This window comes from Podarcis melisellensis, assembly GCF_964234715.1.
Source record: "Podarcis melisellensis genome assembly, chromosome: 9".
Lineage (NCBI taxonomy): Eukaryota > Metazoa > Chordata > Lepidosauria > Squamata > Lacertidae > Podarcis > Podarcis melisellensis.
Window position 1 is genome coordinate 20,901,285 of NC_138541.1, and position 26,012 is coordinate 20,927,296.

Below are 26,012 nucleotides of genomic sequence, written 5' to 3' on the forward strand. Positions count from 1 at the left end.
CTCCCTAAGCAGTAAGGTCTGGTCTACTGTCTTAGGAGGTGGTGGGTGCGCCCTCTCTGAATGTATTTACATAGACGCTGGATGGACAACCATCTCTCAGGAATGCTGTGTTTGCATCCTGCTCTGTAGATCCTACACTGAGCAGAGCTGGGCCCTACCAATGCTATAATTCTATGAGAATGACAATTCTGATGTTCTGGGCACTGACTCCAACATTAAAGATGTTCTCCCATCAAGGGTTTAGTGCAAAGCCTCCCATTGTCGCACAGCAGTGATAGGCTTTGCAGAACTCATGTGATACTGCTGCTTTCACTTTCTTGCTCCCAGCGGAAAAGCAAGAGAGGTGATGCTCTCAGTTTCAAGGATCAAGATGTGGCATTATCCCAGCTTAACCCCCTTTCCCAAGCAGCTAAATTGGAGTGGCATTAGAGGCTGCCTGCCTTGCCAGCTGCAGGGTAATTATACTCATCCAAGCTGCCGCTGCTGTGGTTGGGTCAGATTAAAGAAAAGTGAATGAAAAGCTCTGGGGAGGATTCAGAACTAGTCTATCTACAATATGTATAGGCCAGCCTCACCAAATGGAGTACATCCCTAAACATATATTTGTAATTTCCAGAGCTATGTAGCAACAACACTTGAAGCTTGTGCATCTTAAGGAGACATTTCAGGTGGCACTTTCCTCCATCCCGTATGGGTGTAAAGAATGCAAGGAGGGAGCCAGAAACTCCTTGAAATTGTTGGCTCCTGTTTATTGAGCATTTGTGCTGATTTGCTTGTACTGAGCTTATGCAGAGGTGCATCGTCTTTTACGGTGTGTGCCTGCCTTTTTGGGATTTCTAGCTTGCTGCACTCAATGCCCTCTCTGACTTACAGAGGAATATCACCCCCAGTACATCCTTCTCTGTCCTTCCTATAACAATATCCTACTGGTTCTTTCTACCCCACCAGGTTTCTGTTTTGCTCGCTGTATCTGTAACTGCTATGCCCTCAAAGACCAAGAACTCCACTTCACCCATCTTGGCTCAGAGGCTTCCAGCATTACTGTAGAAAAACCTGTATGCAGTCTCACTCTTTACTTGTGTTTTGACATGTAGCCTTTGGGCTTCTGTGAATTGCTATCTTGCTCTCCACACTCACAATGCCTAATTCTACGCAATCCAAATTTTCATCCATTTTAAGCTCCTGTCAGCTTTCCTGCCCACAATCAGTTTAAAAGCTGCTCTGCCATCTTATTTTTATTTTAAGTGCCAAAAGGTCTGGTTCATCCCTGTTCAAGTGAAGCCAGCCTCTTTCTGCATAGGCCTAGCTTGTCCTAAAACATTTCCCCAGCGTCAAACAAATCTAAACCCCTCCTCCGAACACCATCACCTCACCATGCTAGGGATCAGACCATGACACCAAACTGCCTCCTCAGTGAGCAGTGGATCAGGAAAGGAAGGCAGACCACCTGACTTAACAGGACAGAACTGAGTTTTTGCTTCTCCATCATCAAGCTGAGAAGGAGGTGGCTGAGCTGCCTGCATTCGGACTCGCTTCAGAATTCAGCGCTGGTTGTCCCCCCCCCCCAAACAGTCACTGACCAAGAGTCACCAGGCAGCAACACGCTGCAGAAACAGTTAATATTTTTGTTTAGTGCTGCCTGTGTCAGCATCACTGCTGATGTTCTCAGCATAGCTATGGGAATAAGGTTCTTAATTAAACACCCTCTGCGATGCCAGCAGAGGGGAACACACTGCAATTATTGGCACACACCGCATGTACTGTTGTTTTCTCCTTTCACTTCCTAACATTATAACAAGACAACCTGACTTCCAGTTAAACTTATGCTACACACAAGTTCAAGCCTTTTTCTATATGCATGTATGTACACATACATGGTCCAATTCAGATACACAGCCTGACCTGACAACTCAACTACGAACAACCATGCTGAATATTAAATTCTACGAATGACTACGCATAAAGCAGCATGATTCTACATGAGGCACGTAGAGGCCCCATCCGCACTGAGACTCGGGCCTCATCTGCACTCTACATTTAAAGCAGCATTGTATCAGCTGTGGCTTCCCACAAAGAATCCTGTGAACTGCAGTTTGTTATGCGTGCTCAGAGTTGTTAGGAGCCCTCACAGAGCTACGATTCCCCAAGTTCTAGGTGAAGAGGGACTTGACAGTTAAATTACTCTGGGAATTGGAGCTCTGGGATACGAATAGGGTCTCCACAACTGTCAGCACTCTTAACAATCTACAGTTCCCAGGATTCTTCGGGGGGAGGCCGTGACTGTTTAAAGAGGTATGCTACTGCTTTAAATGTAGAGTGCAGATGAGGCCTGATTCTCAGGTCCTTTCTACCTTTTCCAGTCATCACTGGTCTTTCCTCCTCCTTCTTCACTGTTGTTCATAATGGCTGGTTCTGCCTTAGTCTTGGCTATTGCTCTATTTAGTGATAATCATAGGATATTGGACCTGGGATGGGAATCAGCATGTATAGCAGGACCACACATGCTACAACATAACACAACAACAAAATGGGGGAGAAAGGGTTGGCTCACCCCACCGCTTAGCTAATGCCATCCTCAAGGATTGGAGGGATAAGACTGAGCTGGCTGGCATATTTGATTGATGCTTCTAGTGAGATTAAATGCAAAGAAGGAATCATTTTAGCAGGGATGGACTTCTGACATCTGTTCAAAGCTTTCTGCAACTGTCGACCAATTTACAATGCAGGGAAACTACAAGTAAAGGAACTAAAACTTCTGCAAGGTACCCTATCAACTCCAACAGCTACTTCTATTTATATTTTATTTGTAAGCTGCCTTGGCATTGATTTATAAAACAGGAAGACTACAACCTCTCATCCCACTATTTCAGTCAGAACTGTTGTTTTGTTTTTGGAAGTCGAAGGTTATTTATAGTTGTCACCATTTTTAATTTTTTTTTAGAGCAGACCAGTAATTATGCTTCATTATCATTTAATCATATGTCTGGAGAGGAAAAACCGCAGGCTAGCACTTCAAATGGAATAACCACAATATTATTTTGTTTGTGACATTATGCCATATACATTTTAACATGTTTATTATAATAATTGTTACTATTGTGCAAATTTATAGGCTGCTTCCTGTCATAAAGCCGTCAAAGTGATGAAAACAGAAAAAAATGGAATAAAACCATCCATACAAATTCTGAAAACAGTGAAACAATTTCACCCAATATAAAATTGATCTTCCGCAGTTGATTGGGTTAAAGCTTTCTAAACAAAAATGTAAACATCATCATGTTAGGTGCCTGTCTGATTTTGGCTGCTCATTTATTCCAGAAGGCTGGAGCTGCAATTCTAAAAGCCTGGTTTCTAGCACAATTTCTATTGTACTCTCAGGACAGCCCCATCTGAGGAGCTGTCAGGCAGGATCCAGTGGGAAAGGCAGCGCCTCAGATATTCTAGTCTCAAGTTGTTTCTTCGGGGCTTTAATTGCTAGAAGCAGGGCATTGAAATGTGCCCAGTAGCATACTGGCAACCAGTGTAGCTTCTTCTGCACAGGTGTTATATGGTGTCAATGGGGGTATCCCAGTCAACATTGTACAGTGGTACCTTGAGTTAAGAACTTAATTCGTTCTGGAGGTCCATTCTTAACCTGAAACTGTTCTTAATCTGAAACACCACTTTAGCTAATGGGGCCTCCCGCTGCTGCCACGCCGTTGGTGCACGATTTCTGTTCTCATCCTGAAGCAAAGTTCTTAACCTGAGGTACTATTTCTGGGTTAGCAGAGTCTGCAACCTGAAGCATCTGTAACCTGAAGCGTCTGTAACCCGAGGTACCACTGTAGCTGCTACAATCTGCTCCCGATGCAGCTTCTAGGTTAAGTCTATGGCACTGTTTCTCAAACTTGAGTCTCCAACTTCTGTTGGACTATAACTCCCACCATCATCCCTGAGCACTGGTCCTGCAGGCTAGGGATGATGGGAGTTGTAGTTAAGCAACAGCTGGAGGCCCCAGTTTGAGAAACACTGGCATAAGGGAAGCCCCACGTAGAGTGTGTTGCAGTAGTCCAGTCTTGAGGTCAAGGTTCAAGAATGCAGAGTCTATGAAAGCCATGCCGATTTGTGCCATTAAAGAGTCGATGAGCAGCAGCAACATTGTTGTTGGTATTTTTAAAAAGAAAACTGAGTTTGAAAACATAGTACAGTAGTGTTGCTCCAAAACTGAAAGCACTAAACAAACTGCTAACATATGAGGCTAGCCAATTAAAAATATTTTCCAGCTGCAAATGATTAACAAATTTATTACCACAAAGGTGGTTGTTGTTGTTTTAAAAGGCAAAGCCATGAGTGGCTGAACACTTGCTTCCTATTAACCTGGTTGCTAATAGAATCAGTACATATGCATGTTGCACCACACATTGCATTAGCAAAAAAGCTCATTAAAATAATAAAACCAAATGGCATTAAACTGCAATTCATGCCAGTACCAAGAGAGGGCAGTATTAATTCCTTCACTATGCAGAGTTTAGTCACCTGGAATAACTATTCTTCCAGGTGGAAACTCTCAAAACGGGAAAAATATGGAGAACACAACTTCCTGCAGAGCAAGCCTGCTAGCTTGCTTCAGAAAACACAACAAAGAATCCCGTGACACTTTGAAGACTAACAAAGTATTGCAGCATAAGCTTTCATTTTATCAGAAGAATGAGATGTTATCCTTAGCTAGAACTCGTGTGGGTTTAAAGCAAAAAAAAAAAGGGGGGGTCCAAATGGCAATGAAATAAAAAAAACAAAAACACTATCTGATAATCCTTGGCAAAGATTAAAATAAAGAGATCACTCATGACAGCTGTAACTGATGATAACAGAACCATCAAAGTTTTGCTACGCTGATTATTTTAGAGAACTTACACAACACGAATTTTTAAAAATGCTTAAGGAGTAAAGCTACTGTAAAATGGCCATTTATCAGAACACTGAGTGGAGGAGCAGGAAAATGAACCAAGCTGACATGTGAAGTGGTTCTTAGCAGTGTTTGGCTTATGGGTAAAGGCATACCCTCAGTGGTAGAACAGCTGCTTTGCTTGCAGAAGGTCCCAGATTCAACCGCTGGCATCTCCTTGTAGGGTTGGGAGAGAATTCTGTCTGAAATCCTAGAGAACCACTGACAGCTAATGCGGGCAGTACTAATCTATCTGGGTGAAGGTCTGACTCAGCATCAGATGGCTTCCTATGTTCCTAACTTTTATAAGAAGAAGAAGAGTTTGGATTTGATATCCCGCTTTATCACTACCCAAAGGAGTCTCAAAGTGGCTAACGTTCTCCTTTCCCTTCCTCCCCCACAACAAACACTGTATGAGGTGAGTGGGGCTGAGAGACTTCAAAGAAGTGTGACTGGCCCAAGGTCACCCAGCAGCTGCATGTGGAGGAGCGGAGACACAAACCCGGTTCCCCAGATTACGAGTCCACTGCTCTTAACCACTACACCACACTGGCTCTCGTGTGGGACAGCAAACCACCTTCTGAAAGCCTTTGCAGTGAAGAAAATCCCAGTTAGGGGAAGTTTTAGTATTCCATATTACAAAAATTACTTGTAACTTCTTTTTGTAAATATGCAGCAGCCCTAGGGTAAAAAAAGAAAAACAGCTCATTGGGCTGTTTAAATATTATTTCACTATTGCAAAGCACCTGAACTAGAGAAAAGGTCTAATCATTTCTACTCAACCTGCATGTGGCATCCCCCTTAGGGATCAGAACAAAGAGGAACTCCTGGGGATTGCCTTTTAACTCTGTAGATTCTGCCCCTTGGGCTTCTGGTTCCCCAGATAATTTTGCAACAAGTTGAAAACAGAGACATTTTTTCACCTCATCCTTCTTGTAAGAAACACAACCAAGTGTCACCATGTGCTCCTCACTTGAATTTCCCAGCAGCTAGCCAAAGACAACAAACAGAATTTACAATAACAGCTGAGATTAGTTGCATGTCCAGAAGAGAGTGAAAGGCAAGTGTCATTTTCTTCTTCTTCAGATTGTTTAAGCTTAATTAAGTTTGTTCATGCCAAAGAAGCCAGCCTCCCATGAGCAGGTTGTACAGATTCAACAAAGCATATTAGTATTTGTGACTTGGGGTGCCTGTCCATACGTCATCTCTTGAGCCATGAGTGCCCCAACAGCAGTTTAATAAAGTCAACAGAAATGAAGCTGAACAAATACTTCCTTCTGTGCATGTTTGCTAAAAGAGAAACACAGCAAGTCTTTCAAGCAAAGTGAGCAACTCAACAAACATTTTTTACTGGCCTGTTGGCCATTTGTAACCTAAAAAGAACTAGCCAATCAAGCTTTGCAATGCTTGCTCACTTTTTCCAGAAAGCAGCAAATACGTACCGTGGCTATTAAAAAGGTAAAGGGACCCCTGACCATTAGGTCCAGTCGTGACCGACTCTGGGGTTGCGGCGCTCACCTCACTTTATTGGCCAAGGGAGCCGGTGTACAGCTTCCGGGTCATGTGGCCAGCATGACTAAGCTGCTTCTGGCGAACCAGAGCAGTGCACGGAAACACCATTTACCTTTCTGCCAGAGTGGTACCTATTTATCTACTTGCACTTTGACGTGCTTTCGAACTGCTAGGTTGGCAGGAGAATGGACCGAGCAACGGGAGCTCACCCTGTCGCGTGGTTTCGAACCGCCGACCTTCTGATCGGCAAGTCTTAGGCTCTGTGGTTTAACCCACAGTGCCACCCTTACCGTGGCTATTAGGTAGTGGCTATTTTCAAAAGGACAATGGTTGTTCTGCTTCCCCCAGACATAATAAGTTTAGGTAGAAGCAGAATGCTTCTGTTTCCTTAATCAGGGCTTGCTACTAACCAGGATTTGAACCTGGGTTGGGACCCCTTGTTAGCATTAACCTTGAGTCCTTTTCAAGAGTCCCAGCTTCTCCATCACATAAACTGGTGCTCCCAGGATGTGTGAAGGCACCAGACTCTACTCCACCATTTGCATGCCTGAAACGGAGAAGTGCGTGCACATGTGCACGCTGTAGATGTGCAAACAAACACATGTGCAGTAGGAGCACCCCACTCCCTGCCTCAAGTCAGAAGACTTGAAAAAGGCTTTGGTTTGGTTAAGAACTTTTTGTAGGAGGGCAGAGAATCACATGCTACAGTGGTCTGCACCAGCTCAATGACTCAAGCTGAACAGGACAGGACTACCAGAGGCACGCATGATTTTGGTTTTTTTTTTCCTGCCCCGCAGGACCCCTGATGCACCTGAGAAGATTTAAAGAGCTATTCTAGTTACATCTTGGTTCATCTCCAACAGACAATGCAGGCAGTGTTAATGCAGCCAAGAGCTTGGCAATTCTGATTATGTCTACTCGTGTCCTACTGAATCCAATGGGGCTTATTCCTAGGTAAGCAGGGTTAGGATTACAGCTTTATTCTTAGAATCAAAGAATTGTAGAGCTGGAAGGCACCCCGAGGGTCATCTAGTCCAACACCCTGCAATGTAGGAACCACAGCATTCGGTCCCTCATCCCATCTGAAACTATACTGGACCCTGCTTAGCTTTGAAAATGTGCTAGCAGTTTCACTGCTGCACCACTAGGATGATAAAAAGCAACTTTTCCCCATACAAGAGACTGAACCTGGGTCACCTGCGTGAAAACCAGGAATCCTAACTGATAGCACAATTCCCCCCAAATTCTCTGTTCCAAAATGATGTCTACTAAACCATTTGGCATTTTATAACCTTTTGAAATTTTATACCCTTAACAAATAATAATAATCATAATAATAATCACATGTCTACAAATGTCTTGGGCATTTGGTTCAAGTATAATACTACTGAAGTAGCCCATTGTCTTATTTTCCAGACTAATACTTTTGAGATGCACATGGAGAAAAGCAGTGTACAGAAGGCAAAGCAGTGGGTTTTTTAAAATATAAAAATGCCATACCTGCTGCCAACTAGGCATAATTAAAACATGATTTTTTTCACCTGCTCAAAAGAGAAAGATGAAGGCATATTTGCAGAGAACAATTGCTGTGAAGTAACAGCTATTTTAGACTTATTTTGCAGAGTTGCTTGTTACAGGTGACATACAGTACGTAGAAAGTGAGTCATTACAGTCCATGGTTGCTAAGAAACAGCATAGTCACAGCCCACTTATAGTAGAGAAGTCTGCCAAACAAAGTGCTACACTAGAGAATTGCCCAAAGATGCATAGATGGAATACCTGTCTTCTTGTGGCTACACTGAAATGCACCATGCAGTCTGATGATACTATACAATTAAACAAATGAATAAGCAAAAACTTTATTTGACATGAAGTTTCAAAAACAAGACCAATGGAACCCAAAACTTGTGGAAGTTTTCCATTGGTTTTCTAGCACCATGCTCAGGCTGAAGGAAAAAAACCCACCTGCACAGTTGTAGATAGGCAGGTAACATGCACAGGAATGTTCTAAGGAATGGAAATAAAATTATGGCCAACACAACAAGCACACACTTGACTCTGAAGATCCTTCTGACCACCATACTTGGCTGACATACTTGTTGCAAAAGGACTGAACCCAAGTCCCCAGCATCTCCGGATGTAGCTGGGAAAGGCTCCCGATCTTAAACCTTGCCAGTCCATGTGAACAGGATTAAAGCAGATAGGCCAGTGGTCTAACTCAGTATTAAGGCACTCTCCTATATTCCTGACATACACAAGACTAAAGTTCCTTGGAGTGCAAGCGTTTCATCCAGACCAACAAAGGGGGCGGGGGACGGCTACGCTAATAAATTATGGAACAAGACCTTCCGCAAGATGCAATTGGTATTAATAAAAAGTGCGCCCTTCCCCAAACAGGTAGCCTACTAGTGCTTTGTACTGCAACATTAATCAGCCCCTGAAAGCACAGCCGGTGGCCAGAGGTAGTGGGAGTTGTAGATCAACAACATCTGGAACGCACCAGGTTGGGCTGCCAAAGACTGATCTAGTCACTCAGTTCTTTACTAAGGCCTATACCTAAAGCTCTGGTGGTTATTTTAATGCATGCTTTCTTCTTACACCAAGTGTAAATAAATTGATATAAAAGTGTGTGTGTGTGTGTGTGTGTGTGTGTGAGAGAGAGAGAGAGAGAGAGAGAGAGAGAGAGTGTTTACATGCACATGTGCATAAAGAAATAATAACTTGGGTCCAAAGAAGAGCAAACAGTATCCTGCTTAGGAAATGTAAAATTCCCTGCAGTCTCCTGTGATTCCCCCAGTGCTGATTCACAGAGTCAGGGGACCCACCTGAATGTTCTTCAGTGTGGAACAGAAGCTGAAATCAGCGACCCCCTTTAGTGCACAGAAACGTCTTTCTGCTTGTGCTAGGACACCACTGGAGCCAAGCAAATGTAGATTACGTAGCCTTACATGCACACATTATCTCCTGTTTTTCATATCAATTGTTTTGACTACAGTTATTAATAACATTTTTAAAAACCCAGGGAAACAGCCAGGCTCAACCAAAATCCCTTTAAGTGTAGACTAGCACATGCAGGATTACATCTGGAAAAGCTGATTACAACTTCCTGACCTCCATCAGTGGAATTTGCTTTTGAACTTAGTGTCCCACCCAAGTTTGTTCCATAAGCTTCCAAGCAGTGTGTTGACAGATTTTGCTTTTATTAGATATTGAACAAAGAACAACTACACTCCATTGAAAAGCCATTATAAGAACAATTAATTCAGCAGAAAGCATCGCTGGAAACACTGAACAACAGATCCCTCCCCAAAAGTACCATGCTGTAATGGAAAATGCCACTGTTCTGTTAAGGTTTAGGTGAATATACAAGTACTGAATAGAAGAACATAGGAGCCTCCTGCATAAAGCCAATAGCCCATCTAGCGCAACATCATCTAGCCAACCATAGATAGATGGGAAGCCTGCAAGCAGGACCTGAGCACAACGGCACTCTCCCCATTTATGATTCCCAGCAATTGATATTCAGGGACATACTGCTTTCAATCTTCTCCTGCATGAGATGATAGGCTCTGGTGGATTGAGAGAATGAGACCAATAGTGGGTCCAATGGTAAAGAATGAGGTCACTGCAAGTGTTGTAGAGGGAAATGAGGGGCAGATGGGGCTCGTCAATCTGGGAAGGTAGCCCATCTAGGAGAAGAAGCACTCTGATCCTAAGCTTTGTAGCTGTACTCATTTGTGAGAAAGGTGAACCCAGAGGAAAAATCCATACCTGCTGCATTGTGGGGCATCTTCAGAAGAAGAAAAGGCTAAGGAGAACAGTGGTACCTTGGATTAAGAACTTAATTCATTCTGGAGGTCTGTTCTTAACTTGAAACTGTTCTTAACCTGAGGTACCACGTTAGCTAATGGGGCCTCCCACCGCCACCGCGCCACCAGAGCACGATTTCTGTTCTTATCCTGAGGTAAAGTTCTTAACCTGAGGTACTATTTCTGGGTTAGCGGAGTCTGTAACCTGAAGCGTCTGTAATCTGAGGTACAACTGTAAACCCTAAACAAATCCAGAATGGAGTCCCTAATACCGTTGGATGGCACCTTGTACGCTTCCTTCTGTCAACTCCTGCAGCCAAGCTGGTGCCAAATGTATTGCTCTGCTTTCCTTTGGACCACATCAGTGAAGCCGAGGAGGGGCGGGTCTTGTCATCTGGGCAGCCCAGGACTTCCATACACATTGCCAAGGCTTGCTCCCTGGGGAGGTCACTTCAGTGCTGCTAAAGTTTGACTTCACCCCCGGAGGCACACTCCATTGTCTCTTCAGAGACACAGATGCCAACTCCCTTCAATAGTGAAGGTAGAGCATGGTCATCCTGGCCAATAGCCAATGATAGCCTTATCCTCCATAAACTTGTCAAATCTTCTTTTACAGTCACCCTGGAAAAGACCCTGATGTTGGGAAAGATGGAGGGCACAAGGAGAAGGGGATGACAGAGGACAAGATGGTTGGACAGTGTTCTCGAAGCTACCAGCATGAGTTTGACCAAGCTGCGGGAGGCAGTGGAAGACAGGAGTGCCTGGCATGATCTGGTCCATGGGGTCACGAAGAGTCGGAAACAACTAAACGACTAAACAACAACAGCAACAACAACATTGCTCTAGGCTCCTTTTGAAGTATATGAACTCTAAAATTAAATAAAAGATTTCCTAGGGTTTTCCCTTTGGGGTCATTTAATAACATCCTGGGAATCTCCTTCAAGGGGTCTGCCTCAGGGCAGAGAATATTTGTCTCCTTATTAAATCCTGGCTGCACTTGAAGAGGTTCACACAGCAGGGTTTTGTCCCACCCTCCCACTCCCTTTAAGACTCTGGAAAGCCTTCCTATAAAAGCTTGTGTCCTAAGTAGGAGTTATTGCAGGATTTGATAACAAAATTGCTCTCCCACGAGAAATTGTCCTCTTCAGCAACAATCCATATTTAAATACCACACATCTTCCAGAACAGCACACCAACCTCTTTGGTTAAGCTGGGAAAGAAATTCCCTTGCTTTCTCCTACTCACAGGCATGCCAGAAGAAGAAGGGGTGGGGGTGGGGGTAGAATCAAAGCTTCATCCCACAGAGCCATATGTACTGGACTCTGCAACTTCAAATGAATTTCTTTCAACCTCTTCGAGAAAAAATAGCCTAAAGCACTTTGAAACGTCCCCAAAACAATCCTCCTTAACAGCACTGAAGCCCAGCTCTTTTGTGATTTGCCAAATGCAGGGGGCCGTGCCCCCCTTTCTTTTCTTTTCCTTTTTGGTACAGAATAACCACAGTGCTGTGACATTCAAGCCATGTTACAATCGTTACCTGTAGCTTAATACAAGTGTTCTATGCACATTTACTTTGTATTTGAAAAGAAACAGTTTCCTGGCTCCTGATGTTTCAGGCACCATGGTGGCTCCATTTAAAAGCTAAATGTTTGACATTTTACAGCTCAGAAAAGGTTTGGGAAAATGTAAGCTAATTACACAGGTCCAACTGTACCTAGTTAAACTCCCACTGAGCGTTCCAGGAGTGTGTGGGCAGTTCTGTGTAGGTAGGAGTAAAGTTGTTGCTGATTTCACCACGGCACAGCACGAGCTATGCAACCTTCTTATGACTTAGCTGTTCAACCATTTTATTTGAATATCTCAATCAGCAATGAGGAAACAACTTGGAAAGACAACAGAATAATGGTTCCAGGCTACAAAAGAACACAAAACTCCTACCCCTGTACAGCATCTTTACAAAATAAATGAAAGAAGCACATTTTTGCCTCTGAGTCACGTTTCATAGCTACGTGAACACAGCAACTTTCTTCGCAATTTCCTCCATGGGTCTTATTTCCTTACTCTATTATTCTTGTGATCACCTCCTCTCCGATACAAGGCAACCAAGGTCTTCGGGTTGCTATGACTTCAGCTTCCATTCTTGTTTTCCATGTACAAGGACTATCCGTAGATTCATTTCTCAGCACACAGAGTGTGTCTCATCACCAACCCATGGGTCGGCAAACTAAGGGCCGCGGGCTGGATCAGGCCCAATTGCCTTCTGGATCCGGCCCATGGATGATCCGGGGATCACTGCGTGGATAGCCAATGGGCACTTTCCTTCCCTCTCCCTTACACGGTGGGGGCGGTGCCTCCTCCCTCCCTCCTCCTGGCTTCTCCCCGCTCTGCCTAGAGGAGGAAGGGGGCTGGGCTTTGTTGGTGCCAGCAGCAGCAGTGCTCGAGTGGCCACCATTTTAAGCAGCTCCTCTCCAGAGCCCTTTCGCGCGCCGCTCATCGTCCCTCCGTCGCTGCTGCCAGCCCCTGCTGCTCGCAAGACACAGGTAAGCAGCCACTGGGGCTCATGGTGCTCTTGCATCATTTTTTCCTTTCAAAATATAGTCTGGTCCCCCCACAAGGTCTGAGGGACAGTGGACCGGCCCCCTACTGAAAAAGTTGCTGACCCCTGCCCAAGACTGTCCAGCTGGTAATGATGGGCAACACATTCTACTGGGGGAGACCTTGCACACAAACTTCCATATTTCTACAAATAAGCAAAATAAGTCACCACTTGCTTCCTGCCACCCCCCTAGCCCCCTGCAATCAGAACACAGATAAGGCCCATTGATTCAAGGTACAAGAAAGGAGATTCTGACTAAACATCAGGGATAAATTTCTGACTGTAAGAACTTTTCTGCAGTGGAACAGGCTCCTTTGGAAGGTGGTAGACTCTCCTCCCTTGGAGGTTTTAAGCAGAGGTTGTATTGCCATCTGCCAGGGATGCTTCAGTGAGATTCCTGCATTGCAAGGGGTTGGATCCTTCCAACTCTACGATTCTATTATTCTAAGACAATGTGAAATTTATTGAAAGGCTCGGCATCTCAGGGTCAGCAATGTCTCGAGTACGAAGAGCAAGAGCTCAATGTGCATGATGGCTTCTATAAGCATAAGGAATAGTCAGTGTACAATAGGGAACTGCCAGGCTTAGTTCACTGCTTTTGCTAGAATCATACCCTACATTTGCCTTTGATTTAGACTGAATCCATCACCAATCTGAGGAAGCTCACAAATTATTTTTGCAACTCTGGCCCAGTTCATATCCATTCATTCTAGGGGAGGAGGGAAACATGAGACACTAATGAGAACATTATCCCATAGCCTAACCTCACAGGATCTTCATTCCACAAGGTCTAACCAATTACCATGTTAGTAAGAGAAGGAAAGTATTCCGCAACCACGGTTACAGAATATTATGTATGAGGAATGACAACCACTCCATTTTCTCTATTCTCATAAAATGCTGTAATAAGCAAATCTCAGTGACTTTTCGTTCCAGTTCTGTATCCTCCTCCCCCCCCCCCCTGGCCACCCTCAATCCATTGATGCTAACACACTTAACAACTAGAATAGCAACCTGAACTGAAAATTGGGACAAAAGGTTTAAGGAGTAAGCTCCAATAAAACCTGCAGCAGATTCATAATAATAACTTCTAAGATGTTCAGTACTTAGTACTGTTCTACTTTCCATGGGGGGTGGGAATGAATTGTATACATACATACATACATACACATACATACATACATACATACTGCCCCCCTCACAAATCTTTGAAATACTTGAGCAAAGGCTTAGTCAACTCCTTCCCAATGGTCGTGATTCAGCAATTAGAGCTGTTCAGAATCATTTACTGGTAATATCTTATATAGGTAAATAACCAAGACTGAAACTAGGAAAAATATGCCATCACCTATCCAAACCCATGTCAAATCCCTACAAAGCAAAAAGGAGGTGAGATTATGTGTACCATGGGCAGGGGGCAGGGGGCTTGTACCTATGCTTTTGTCACCAAAATTACTTTCAGCTCTTTTCCTTCCACTGAAGTTCCTTCTAAACCAACGTGTTCCAAATCTCAACACATTCATTGCATGTTTCCTCTCAGTGGGACTTTCCTCCAAGTTAGGTTTCATCTTCCAATTCTAATCAATCAATTTGTCTGTCAATTTCTATATGTAACAATAATCAGTTCAATCATCCTGCTAAGCTTGTTATTTTCAAAATCACTGATTAGTAAGATTTGTTGAATGCAATGCCGTTCCTTTCTGAGTAAACATGCATAAAATAGCAGCACTCCAATAATTTATCTGTCAATTTCTACATGTAATAACTATCATGCTAGGTAATAACCTTAGCATCTTAAACAATATAATAATAGATTGCTTTAGCATATATAAACAAGGAGGCATTGCACCACAGGAATCTAGCTCTTTTTCTAAAGAGGATTTACTCCTTGCATTTCTATTTGTGAAAAATATTATTTTGGTCTAAGTCTCATCAACTCACCCTTCCCCTTTTTTTGCACACGGGAAAGAAGAAGGTAATCTCTTTAAAGTCATGTTTTATCTGAATCCACTTCATGGTACTGGGACAAGTTTTGACCACGTGCAGGAATGAGGCACAAGGAAGAAACTATTGAAGGACAGAAAGCCAAGATATACCCTACCTGAAAAATATGAGAATAAGGATGAGATAAATTCTATCTTGCACCTAATTTCACAGCTGTATTGTGGATAACAAGAAGCCAATATCACACAAGATTAATAATGTAAACAGCATGAGGAGAAAATGGAACCAGCTGTATCAACTCACAATAAAACTATGTATTTTAAGTTTTTCCTTTTGTGGCAAAGAGCTGAAATGATCAAAAGCAAATTCTTCCTGTCACTGTTACCCAGCATCTAAACCCAACTATTTTATCAAGGTGCTTTAATCATTAGCTTTAGGGCAATGCAACCATATTTCATAGGAACATAATAGGCTGACCTGTTCTGCCAATCAGACCAAAGGTCCATCTACCACAGTATTGTCAACATTCCTGAAAGTGGCTTTTCAGGGTCTCAGGCAGAGGTCTTTGTTAGCCCCACCTGTAGATTCCCAAGACCCCTTCATTGTTATGGATGTTTTAGTTGAAATTCCTACATTGCAGGGGGTTGGACCCAATGACCCACAGGGTCCATTCCAACTCTACAATTATACGATTCGATGTCCATTAGAAATCAACATATACTGGAAGGGAGCACACTGTAGCACTGCTGGTTTGACATGCCTTCAGAGAATGCAAACCTCAGCTGTTAAAGCAGCTGCTAAACCTATCAATTTTCAGATCAGTTACACATAAGCAGCACAACGTAACTTGGGTTTCCCAAGCATACTGTCCTGGTAGGCTTCTACTCCTTTTTCTCATGCCCAGTCTCAACCTATGAAATCCTTTAGCTAGCTCTTTCTTCAGCACCTTGAATCTTCTACTAAAAAGGTGGGGATTCAAGTCACGTGATTACTTTCCAGCAAGGATAAAGTTAAATGCATAAGATGGTACTCAACTAACTTTCACTCATAGAGCCACTGAAATAAATGGACCTAACTTTGTCGTGTTCATTTATTTCAGGGGTAAGCAACCTAAGGCCCAGGGGCTGGATGCAGCCCAATTGCCTTCTCAATCCGGCCTGTGGACGGTCCAGGAATCAGAGTGTTTTTACATGAATAGAATATGTCCTTTTATTTAAAATGCATCGCTGTGTTATTTGTGGGGCCTGCCTGGTGTTTTTACATGAGTAGAATGTGTGCTTTTATTTAAAATGCATCTCTGGGTTATTTGTGGGGCATAGGAATTCGTTCATTTCCCCAGCACCAAAATATAGTCCAGCCCACCACATGGTCTGAGGGATGGGCAAACTGGCCCATGGCTGAAAAAGGTTGCTGACCCCTGACTTATTTCTACTCTGAGTAAAACTTAGTTGAATACAACCCATTCATTCCAGTAAATGCAGGGTAGGTTATAACCCGGTATTGTCATCTGGGCAGCCCAGGACTTCCATACACACTGCTCAGGCCTGCACCCCAGAGAGGTCACTTTTGTGCTGCTAACACAGCAAAGCAACACAGGAGGCAACAGTTACAAGTTACCGGTGTCAGCAGCCATAGCAGGCACTGTGTCTTTACCTTCAGAGGTGCACTCTATTGTCTCTTGAGACAGACCGATGCCAACAACAAAATTCCACATTCAATTCCAACTAGGAGGAAGTCATCCCCCTCCCTCAAAGGCTCATAAACAACAGTGACACTTCTAGGTGGGTCTGAATATATAGTATGATCCAGACAGGGATGCCCTTAACTCTGTGGCCTGCATGAAACCAGAAGAGTTCTGCAAAACAAGTGTATCAGCTTCCTCAAGAGTAATATTGAGCCAGAGAAAAACCAATGCTGATGGACACTTACTAAACTCACTGTTGAATCTCTACTGGCCTGCCATAGTCTAGAAAAAGCAGTAATGAGGGAAAAATCCTGGGATTTTTTTCTTTCTGTGCTTAACTTGCATGTGCTAACTTGCACTGGAAAAAATTGATGCCCTAAAGAGTGATCTAATCTAGCATGCTTTATTTTACTTGTATTTAGGAAACAAAGCTAAAAACAAAGCTCCACCTATGCCAATATTCCGGATCAGTTTGTCAGCTCAAGTTAATTATTTCTACCCTGTTTTATTTCCAGGATCTGCATGACCTCTATAGCATGGATTTCTAAAACTGTATCTCTCTAATGTCGTGGGTGCGGATCTCAATTTGTATCACCTTGCCACCTATAGCTGATTATCTCATGTTATGACTGTTACCTCATGACTTGTGCTAATAAATCTTATTAGAAATATTTGCATGAAGATGGAAGTTGAAGCTGTCCAATGATAAAAAATTCAATCTGGAATGGAGCTAAACTTCTTGAAGACCTCTGTCAGTTTCTATTTCTCAGGTCCAATACAAGAAGCCACATGGGTTGCATCACTTCAGCATTGTCCCTACCCTTTTCTGCTTCTTGGCTGATGGCTAATATGAGGTCAAACTCTAGTCCCATGATTTTTCAATTGCACATAAATTTGGAAATATAGATAAGCATCATCCATAATTCTCACTGCAATTTGTGGTTTGGGTTTCACAGCAGCACAGGAAAGCTTGGAAACATCACAGTGGCCAGCAGTTTTCCTCTAGTACACAACCTATTCTGATTGCAGGCTTCTTGTGGGCTTTTCTTTTGGCACCTCACATTTAAGACCATGTCTAGAAGTCTACTGAAAGAAGAAGCAAGCACCCAGACATCTCAGGTTCAAAATATGGGAGAAAAGGTGAGGCGAGTTTGCAAAATAAAGAAGAATTCTGCTAGTAGGATGGCCAACTATGCATCATCAAAAATGAGGAAACACATAAAAGAGAGATAATTGAAAAGCAATAGAAGAGCCAATGGCAACAGCACTCTGCTCACTTGTAATTCCCTGCAACTGGTACTCAGAGGCACACTGGCTTTGACAGTGGAGGTAGTTTCACATTTTTAAACGTATAGGCTAATTTAGTATAGGTGCAAATTTAGACATAATTACTATAATTTAAATAGTTACAATATATCTCATCATAATGACTTGAACCAGGTGAACTCTGTGCCTGCTAAGTCTGCGATCCAGGTGCAATTGTTGATAGGCAGCTTCAAAGCCCCATCCCATACAAATGCCTACAGATTTGCAGGACCCTACAGCAAGCTTCCTCAACCTCGGCCCTCCAGATGTTTTTGGTCTACAACTCCCATGATCCCCAGCTAGCAGGACCAGTGGTGAGGGATTATGGGAATTGTAGTCTCAAAATGTCTGAGGGCTGAGGTTGAGGAAGCCTGGTCTACAGATTCACACAGCAATGCTTCCCAGGGCACGTGAGGCTCCAGTTTAAAACTGCTCAGTGGCACATGGCTGCCAGGCCTTGGCTTGGCTTTAAAAAAAGCAAGACCAAAAACCATTCAGAGACCTTATTGAAGGGACACGGGTGGCGCTGTGGGTTAAACCACAGAGCCTAGGACTTGCCAATCAGGTCGGCGGTTCGAATCCCCACGACGGGGTGAGCTCCCGTTGCTCAGTCCCTGCTCCTGCCAACCTAGCAGTTCAGAAGCGCGTCAAAGTGCAAGTGGATAAATAGGTACCGCTCTGGTGGGAAGGTAAACGGCATTTCCATGCACTGCTCTGGTTCGCCAGAAGCAGCTTAGTCATGCTGGCCACATGACCTGGAAGCTGTACGCTGGCTCCCTCGTCCAATAAAGTAAGATGAGCGCCGCAACCCCAGAGTTGGTCACGACTGAACCTAATGGTCAGGGGTCCCTTTGCCTTTTATGCCTCATGCACCTGCACATGAAAAGTCTTTCACAGCACCCATTTTACCAGACATGCAAACAAAGCCCTGTCCAGGGAAAAGTCAAGTCATGTGACCTATATCCAAGGCACCTAAAAAGACTATGATGTCAATGCTTTGTTTTTGCTCACAAGATGAAAAGTTTTGTAAGTCAACAGCAAGCTTCTGCAAATGAAGATTCCTATCTTGAGGGGGGCTAGGGAGGCAGTACTTTCCTCCTTATGCCTGCTTTCCCTAAAAAAATAATGCTACTCCTTTTAATATACAGTACATATCACTACAGTGAATGCTAGATGCCAGCTTTCACAGCCTGTGGTTTGACTTCTACTAACCACAGCTCCAAGAGCCCCTCTCTTCTGTATCATCCTTTTTGGGGAGAAATACAATATTATTGATTTGTTTTGTAGAAGAGGGTCCCTTCCAGTAAGGCATGACCATAATGCACCTCTAGTAACACATTCCTCTGCAGTATGTGTGTGGGTGGAGCTGTAATATTAGCATTTGTGGGAACATACTCCTTTGAATTAAGCTTAGGCTGCTTTCCTTCCAGCAAAAAAAGAAGGGTGTACTGGAAGATTTTAAATGCATGAAAAAGCCCACACACAAGAAAGGTCTATGAATGCTAATTGCTGTACCGAGAAAGTTAAGAACATTTATATTTGGGATATATGAAATGCAACAGAAAGGGTTCATATTTTCTTGGCGCTGGGGGAAATTCGCTCATGCAACAAATAGGATTACTGTAGCTCTTGAGCTGAATTATTGGACGAAAACTCCAAAGTGCCTATGGCCTCCTAAGGTAGCTTACAGACTGTATGCCCATGTCTTGGGGGTGGGGGGAGGACAAGGGGTATACTTTATTCTATCAGCTGTGAAAGAAGGCTATCAGTAAATTCAATTGCATCAAATAAAACAGTGATGTGAGGTAATGTATGTGCATATGATGCAACAACCTGTCTTGTCCAAGCTTCAATAGCCACACACAACTGTTTACACTGGGGGTGCCTAATGATTTCTGAAAGCAAGAATGGTGTAAGATGTTGGAACACTGGTCTAGTGGTGAGGAGAACAAGATTCAAATTCCTGCTCAGCCACACTAGCTTACTGGGCCAGTCACTAATACTCATTCTAACCTACCTCCCAGGGTTGTTAGGAAGATGAGGGAGGATGGGCTGGGCTATGTAGGCTGGGCTCAACTTGTCAAGAAGTTAGACCTGCTGTTGCTGCTGCTTCCACGACCCCAATTGTTTCAGGCCGTTATTGTTCTTCACCACTGGAGAAGGAGGAGGCTACATAGGCACTATGGGCATTCAACTACAATTTATGACTGCAACCAAGGGAAGGGATGGGTTAAGGCTGGCAGGTGAAAGATGAGAAAGCATGTGTGAATCAGAGGATAGATTTGGACTTAGTGTGGGAGTGTAAAGTTACTTCATTTAAATTGGAGAGAAGGGAGTCAGGAAAAGAAGACAGATATACCTGAATTTCTCTGCTTCCAAGACATAATTGTACAAGGAATTACCATGGGGGGGATAAGAAAGGGGTAGTGTTAGAACAGTATTTCCTAATCATCCAGACGTTTTGGAATATAACTCCCATCAGCCCCAGTCAGACCTTGCTTTCCCCCCTCCTTTTAAAATATTATTAGTTGATTAATCTGCTTTTCATGTGTTTGATTAAATTTAGATCAATTTTCACATTATCAAAACCTTAGTACTATCTAAGGCAGCATGAGAGAACTTTTAAACAGGCCATCTTTAATATTTTCTTTTTCATTCACTAACACATTGCAACACCGGAACCATGATAACATTAAAAAAGAAAAAAACACTCAATGCTTCCTTAGGTCTCATCCTCTCTCCTTAACATTTTCATTCACTGATTGACATTAGTCTTCATTAATCAAGAAAAAATTGTCATCTGCCAACTAACACTCCCAGTCCTAAAATAAATGTACACCTAGAACTAAATGGATCCTAACAAAACACGAATAGTGACAAAAATGATGCTTGCATCGAAATGAGGATATTTAAAGGGCTAGTGTAAGAATTTTGGCAGTCCCGCAAAGAGATTTTGTGTAAGATTATATTGGGCTTTAAACTAAAGCACACAATGTGAGATCATTAACCAAAACAGCATCACCTTTGAAGTAGAAACATAACTACACACGTGTCTCTGTTCTCATTTTGAGTAAAACCGAAATGGATGCCTCTACCTCACAAGGAGAACACAAAACACAATATCAGCTATCCTGGAAATTGTGGGTCCAATTTAATTGTTTTTATTTTATGCAACGAAAACAGACTCCACGTACAGCTGCCTGCTTGTGTTTACTCAGCACCCAAGAGCCACCCATCACCCGCAAGGTATTGCATTATTAATTCCTAAGGGACTCTTTAGGCAAGAAAGGTGACAAACATTTTTCTTCTCCTTTTTCTTTTTTGCTACCCTGATTATAGCATCGAATATGGAGGAGAGCAGTGCTGGATGCAAAATATTTCTTGACTGAGAAAACAAATGATTCTTGGTCAGCGGAGAATCTGTGACCCTGAAGGTGTTACAGTGAAACCTCAGAAGTCGAACACCTATAAACTCGAACGTTTCAGCTCCTGAAAGATTGGAAACTCGAAGTGATTGTTCCACTTTACAAATGATTTTTGGAAGCTGAAGATCCGGTGCAACTTCTGTGGCTTCCGATTGGCTGCAGAACGCTCCTGCAGCAAGTGGGAAGCCACGCCTTGGAAGTTGAACGTTTTGGAAGTCGAACAGACTATTGGTCCTGCTGGCTGGAGCTGATGGGAATTGGAGTCCCAAAAGATAAGGTTCCACAATCCCTTTTAGGCAGCTCTGGAACTTCCCCACCTTACCCCAATTTACAACATAACTATTTCCATAAAAGCAAGAAACACTCTTAGATTTAAAATCCCATCCCCACCACAACAGTGCTTCTCTTTTAGTGATGTTGACTTGGGTACAAAACACCTGCTCACCGCCAACAAATGGTTCCTATGAAGCACACAGTTGCAACCAATATTTGATGCCTCAGATTCTTGACAGGTTAGAGCAGTATTTCCCAAACTAGGGTCTCCAGCTGTTTTTGGACTACAACTCCCATCATCTCTAGCTAGCAGGACCTGTGGTCGGGGATGATGGGAACTGAAGTCCAGAAACACCTGGCGATCTAGGTTTGGGAAACAATGGGCTAGAGGAAGAAATGAAAATGAATTATTAAAAAGTAGTATCGCTGACCCTGATTTAAATACAAAATAACTCTGAGCATGTGGAGTTTTACTCAGCATCATCACTGCAACAGAAATAATGGAGTCTGCGAGCCTGGTGCCCCAATGCACAACCCATTTAATTGAGAATTAGCACCACGATGTTGCAGAAAAGGGTGGTTTCCTTAATTTTCACTTATTTATTTACTTTATAAAATTTACATGCCGCTTCATTGTTAAAAAGAAAAAGAAAAAACGACCCTCAAAGCGGTTTACAAAATGATAAGACTAAATCGAGAAAAAATCCCAACCATACTTTAAGACATGCAAAAGTTAAAATACTAAAACAGATTTAAATGACCTCAACTTTCTAAGCATCTGGGTAGGCTTGTCTGAACAATAAATTTGTTTTGTTTTTGTTTTTTTCAAGGCGCTGAAAAGAGTACAGTGAAAGTGCCTGCTTGATCTCAACTGGTAAAGGTAAAGGGACCCCTGACCATTAGGTCCAGTCATGGCCGATTCTGGGGTTGCAGTGCTCATCTCGCTTTATTGGCCGAAGGAGCCGGTGTACAGCTTCCGGGTCATGTGGCCAGCATGACTAAGCTGCTTCTGGCGAACCAGAGCAGCACACGGAAATGCCATTTACCTTTCTGTCGGAGTAGTACCTATTTATCTACTTGCACTTTGACATGCTTTCGAACTGCTAGGTTGGCAGGAGCGGGGACTGAGCAATGGGAGCTCACCCCGTCACAGGGATTCGAACCGCTGACCTTCTGATCGGCAAGTCCTAGGCTCTGTGGTTTAACCCACAGCGCCACCCACATCCCAATCTCAACAGGTAGGGAGTTCCAAAGTGAAGGTGCTGCCTCACTAAATGAACGAGTTCTTACAAATGCGGAATGGGCATTAAGTGGCCACCTATGGTATCTTTAATAAGAAAACTGTAATTGTACGCATGCCTGGCTGGCTGGCTTCCGCCCTCCCCCAGACTATAAAAAGAATTAAGAAAAGATGGCGCAGCATCAAGCACCAGGCACCGGTGGGCTTGGACATGCTCCAGCCACTCTAGGTGCTGAAACCAGGCCTGTCTCTGTTTCATGCTGCCCTCTGGGTGATCATTTGAGGCTCTCTAGACCGAAGCTGCACTGCTGGGTTGGTGGCCCTTTGCCTTAGGAAACAGTCTGTGTAGCTGCTGCCCTTCTCGCAGCCTCTCCCCCCCCCCACCAACCTCCTCCTCAGCTCTGAAGGCTTGAATTCCCCTCTGCTCAGGGAGAGCCTTCTCAGCTTTCCAACACAGGCTCCTCAGGTTTCAGACCAATTTCTCCACAGCAGGTTTCAACCATCACCTTGTTTCAGCCAGCAGTCAGCCTCTCGTCACCCCCTGGGTTTTCTGCTAGCTGGCCATTCCTCAAGCAAGGTTCGCGGCAAGGGTTTTTGGATGAACTTACTCTCAAAGTATCAAATCTGCTTTTGTAACTATGTTGGGTGATCCTTTTTCACAAGAAGCAATTAGCAGTACTCTGTGGTGGGTTAGTTTTATGATTCTATAACTTACTGTTACTTTTTCTTTTTCAAATGGAGGGAAGGGCAATATTTTTAAATACCGGGGGATTTTTCTCTCTGTCTGGGCATGCAATTAAGACTAAAGAGTGAGAGTGAGAGATGCAAGAGACAAGACGAAAGTGATCTTCCATCAGCCCACAAACTCTGGGTGTTTTCAAAGCAGCAATACAAAGCTGAGCTCTTTGTGGGACAGACTATAAAATAAATATAACACACTTTAAAAACATGGGAATCATTTGCAAAGTAGCCGACAGGTATCCATGTCGATGGAACAAATGATGACATAAGGGAACCAATACAAATAAGATGATTGGTCTGAATTATTTATAGACTTTATTGACTGTTTCCCCCCGTAAGATCCCAAAGCAGTTTCCAAACATAATAAAACAACACCAACTTTGAAACAAATATATAGCTAAAATCTAATCAATACAATAAAAGAGCTGGACACCAAAGCAGACCAACCAGCTCTCCCAAAGGCCTGGAAAAATTTCCAATATGGTCTTGGCTAAGTTGAAATGTGAGCCTGCCATCTTGACTGACAACTTTTTGTATATGACACACCTTCCACAACTGAAGAGTGGCTCTGAACCAACACAGTTCTGGAATTTCATTTAACTCCAAGCATTGTGATTGTTCAAAGAGAGCAGCATACCAAAGATATGTTTGTAAATCAGAAAAATCTCACTCCAAATCCAAATGAGGCACACCATATTAATCATGATAACAGGTTAGCAAAATTTGAGTTTGTACAATATCACTTTGTGTCTGGCAAGTACACGGGAAAAAATCAATTAGAATGTCTCCCTAGAGATAGAAAACTGCAGAGCAGGCAGACCACAGCGCAAGGAAAGTTACTATTGATTTCAAGACAGCGAACCACTTCAAAAAACAAAAACAACACAACACAACACAAGTCTCTACATTTCTTAGCTAGTATTGAAACTAGGATGCTCTTTTGATCATTTCTTTTTTTAAAAAAGAAAATAACCCAAAAAATATTTATAAAAAGTATTGTTTATGTGTGAAGAGAAAGGTGAAATGATGAGCTAACCATTGCAAGTACAAAAAAAGGCTTACTGGCCCACAAATAGCATACTTATATGCCTCTATGATCCTGTGGAAGAATCAGGAAATGTCAAGGCCAAGAGAATGCCAACTAGGTGGGCTTTTGATCTGATCCCCCAGGGAGAAAAGAACCATTAAAAGTTAAGGAGCAGTTGAGAACTGAGAAAAATCAAAGTATGTCTAAACTTTCAAATCAGTACTATGACATTGCCTACTAGGATTGTTTTGTGTAGCTGTGTAAACACAATAAGTTCATGCCCCCAGAATTCTGGTCACAGTAGTTTGTTAAGGGTTGGTGGGAACTGTAAACACTGTGAGGGGTAAACTACAGTACCCAGAATCCTCTAAGGGAAAGCATGTGTTTTGAATGTGCTTTAAAGATATAGTGTGTACATAGCCCCAGAGCTACATTACTTCTGCTGTAACTCTAACAGCCATACCTTGAGCACACAAGAGAAACAGCATGTAGCGCAGAGGTTTTCAACCTTTTTGAGTCCACAGCTCCCTTGAGCAACTGCATTCTTTCTGCGGCCCCCTGTGGGGCTTAGGAGCCAAGTTATGTTACCCCTCACCTGCAGAGCTGGCAGCCTCTCACCCTTTTTCGAACACTCCCTTGTGGAGTGTTTCCTCAGCCTCCTCTCCCCTCTCCTTTGGAGTCCTCTGGGCAGCTGCAGCTGCCGCCCCTGGTCTCTGAGCTGCACCCTGGCCAGCCCCAGAAGAACCATTCACCTGTGGAGCTTGTAGCCAGGCTGCTACAACAAACAGCCATGCAAGCCTTTGGGAGGCAGAGATGCGAGAGGGCATCAGGGGGTGGAGGGAAGGAAAGAGGGACAAAGTCCAGTGTTGTCAGTGTTGCCCGTGGCACCCCTGACCATCATTCAAGGCACCCCAGGGTTGAAAACCACTGATGTAGAGTATAAGAATGTCCTTAGGCAGCAATTCTTCTCCCCCCCCCTAATTTCTTCTGTTTTGTGGAAGCCTCTCAACTAATCAGTGAGTCACATGCTTCCTACCACTGAAATTTGCTACTGTCACTCCTCTTCTTATAAGGCTTCACTTTTCAGCAAACAAGCTAGCTGACACGTGAGACATCCCAGTTGGTTGATTTTCTTTTAAATGTAATTGCTATTTTTACAGGATCAGAATGTGCAGAAAACTAGCCAATCAGGAAAAGAGTTATGCTAAAAACCGTTTCCCCATGATGTGCTAGATTTCTAAGTGTGGGAGCTGGGGGGGGGTGTGAATGTAAAGTTGGCAAGACAAACTTGGATCCACAAAGTTTACTCAAAACAGGAAGAGGCACACAGATGAGCAATTTAAATGCCAAAAATACCCAGCACAATGTTGTGTTCAGTAAAACATGGTTTTGCAACCAGGTTTGATTACTTCAGTTCAAGACAAGAACACTCTGTTTGGGCCTTATGTTAAGTAGCACACACAGCAATGTGTGTCCTATGTTTACTGGCAACAAAGAGCTAGATGTTTGGAACATTGCGCAGGCCTGATGCT

The 26,012-nt window shown here is 43.3% G+C and overlaps 1 protein-coding gene across 5 annotated transcripts in view; it reads right to left on the bottom strand.

Moving 5' to 3' along the window:
* PPP3CA (protein phosphatase 3 catalytic subunit alpha) overlaps window positions 1-26,012 on the bottom strand; it is a 189,333-nt gene that overhangs the window by 105,924 nt on the left and 57,397 nt on the right. The window lies entirely within an intron of this gene.